Raw genomic sequence first — 3,143 nt, forward strand, 5'->3', positions numbered from 1 at the left:
GAAATCCATTTTTCAGATTCAAGATAGCTTTTTTTTCATCGATATATCATTGATTGAAGTTAAGTATTTTCGCAGTTTCGTAACAACGTTAAAACACCCTATGTAGCATATGTGAGGCTATAAACCCAATTTATAAGTGATCAAGGTAAGTAACAAGGATCGGGGGTTAAGGAAATTGGATTGTAGGGGTTTAAGCTCAATGATACGCACGTGACCGGGTTTGGGGGTAGAGGAAATCGGGTTATGGGAGTCTCAGGTTATGGGCTCGAAAGTTACCGGGCTTGGGGGTGAAATTTTTCATATTTGAATCCGCCATATCTCGGCTATGAAAAATCTTATCAAAAAGTTAGTTATCACTGAGGGTGATGGAATTTTTCTGAGGTCAGATTCGGATTCAGCGCAGCAAAAACCTTCGGGTATAGTAGGTCTGGTCTCTGGTTCTGAGAATTGTTGGCCTGTGTTATTGTGTGGATAATGCAGCGAGAGCTTTGGCCGATGCAAACCGTAAAACAAAACCAACGGTTGATCATAAGACCAAAAAGCGAATGCATCAACTTGCCATAAAGATAGGCTGAGCAAGACAGTACGCGTCCAGCATTCAGCGTTTGATTGACTAGATCACATCTGGCAGGAATTTTACCGCCAAGGATCGAAAGTTCGCGCGCGAACTCCGGACCCGATATCACACATTTAACAAGTCAAATCTGCTGACCATCAGGCAGCATATTGTTGAGCGAATATGGATACTATCTGACTCTAAGAGAAGTCTAGAGCGGACGGAGAGGTGGGTCAGAGAAAATCAACAGTATCTCTCTGACCCATCTCTACTCTTCCAAGACCCTCCAGTTACTGTCGAACACGCACCCAAACCAGAGGAGGTCGAAGTATTTTGGAGAGAAGTCTACGAAGTGCAGCATAGACTGGACGAAGACTCAGAAAATATAAATAGCTTCAAGGAGTTATGTGTTGCCCTCATAACACCTGATAAAGAATGCCCACACATCACTACCGAGGAGGTGAAAAAAGTATTAAGAGTGATGAAGAACTATTCCCCATCGGGACCAGGTTGTATCAAAACCTTCCGGTGGAAGAAGTTTTCTTCAACCCATCAGCATTTGGCCGGTATTTTCACCTCATACTAGATCAGATCCGTTGATATCGGGACAAGAAAGGTTATGCACATGAACAAAAGCATGGATCTTAAGTTTTCCGTTCCGCGACTGTACATCTTACGCCGTCAAGGTGGTCGCGGCATATTGAGTCTTGAATGTCTTCACAACAGGATTATTCTGAGTACAGCACATAGAGTTGCAAATGGAAGAGACCCTTTTCTTAAAATGGTCAGGAATCACGAAGAAGTGGGCAAAGGAGCGTTTCTGTACAAAGCAGCCGAGGAGGCTGCTGAAACATTCGGACTTGACTTCAGTATTAGGGGTAAGCAAAATGCATCAAACCTTATCTATCACGAATACTCAATTCTGAAAATTGGGATTAAGAAAGCACAAGAGAAAAACTTTTGTAAACAGTTCCTCGATAAGAGGATGCACGGGATCTCCCACAGAAATGTGAAGGATCAGTCAATGTCTTGTGAGCTAACGATTGCTTTCGTTAAATCGCCCGGATTGAAGTCTGGTACGGAGGGTTTCATTTTTGCATGCCAAGACAGTGTCATTTCCAACTTAACATACCGTCGCCAAATTTTGAGCCAAGACATTCCTGATGACAGCTGCAGGGCGTGCCATGGGCACACCGAGCATTTAGCTCACATACTATCTAGTTCTCCAACTCACGCGGGAACGACCTACATTTAAAGGCACAATGCGGCACTAAGAGTGCTTTATTACCATCTCTGTCACTCTGACGGCATTAACCTTAATATCGCTCCTCTACATGCTCCTAGGGAAATCGAGTCGATGGTCGAGAATGGCAAGTGCCGCATATAGTGGAACTTAATATTCTCGACAATTGTTTGTGTTGCTCACTCGAGGCCTTACATGGTTCTTCTTGACTTTGAGAAGCGAACCATGTTCGTTATCGAATTTTCGGCACCAGCTAACAAAAACATCATAGCCAAGGAGAATGAAAAGAAAGAGAGGTATCGAGACCTTATAAAGGAATTGCAACGATTTTACCCGCTATATTCTGTTAAACTAATCGTCCTTATGATCGGCGCTCTTGGAGGTGCCAAGCTTTCACTTGCTAATAGCCTAAACAGCATTCCTGCGTGTCAACAATATGCTAAAACACTTGCGGGAAAAATGCAGAAAGCCGTAGTCCTTGGGTCGCTCCGTGTTCTTAGGGAGCACGAAGCTTTTGCTGGATCGTCGTACTGATTCCTTTACAGACTGTAACGACCTATCTCACGGTCGTGAGACGTGGTTGTGGCTCAAATTTTACCGCGATTTCGCTGGGAGCGGGTGCAATTTTCCAGATTAGCACCCGCTCCCGGCGAAATCCTGCGGTTGTCCTTATGAGAAATTTTTAATTACATATATCGATATATAAATATTCTTGACATTTTCTGTATTTATATAACAATGTAGCCGCCACTCAATATATGCACAGCGAGGTCTAGAATTAAGTGTTACTTTAAATTTTTGACAGTTGGAAGTTGATTTTTTAAATCAGTTTTTAAATAAATACAGTATTTATGTAGAAAAAAATGTTGTAAAATATGTTTTGAAAAGTTTGAACCAAGATAATATGGTTTTCCGCTTACACTTTTTTTTACATTTAACCGTTCTCGAATTATTATAGCATTATAAACAATTAAATTTCCCCTGAAATGGGCATGTTTGCAGAGAAATATCTCTTTTTGACTAAAAAGTGTTGAAAAAATGCAAACTGATTTAGAAAACACGAACTACGGAGAAGTAAAAGAATTTTTGCGGTGGAAATAAAACTTTTGTTTCTGAACAAATTCAAAGAACGGTCTTGTTGACAAAAATATATGGAATATTGCACAAATAGAAGTTTAAAATAGCGTTTTTTCTTCGCACATAAACAAGCTTTATTTCGATCAAAAATATGTTTTCTATGTCTACTGTACACGCTTTAAAAATTAATTTGCCTCTTTTCGCAACTTTTTAGTTTTTTTCTTCTCTATAAATTCTATACTTGTTTTAAAAAATGTGTTCATCAAT

Source organism: Belonocnema kinseyi, chromosome 9 (genome assembly GCF_010883055.1).
Source record: "Belonocnema kinseyi isolate 2016_QV_RU_SX_M_011 chromosome 9, B_treatae_v1, whole genome shotgun sequence".
Classification (NCBI taxonomy): Eukaryota; Metazoa; Arthropoda; class Insecta; order Hymenoptera; family Cynipidae; genus Belonocnema; species Belonocnema kinseyi.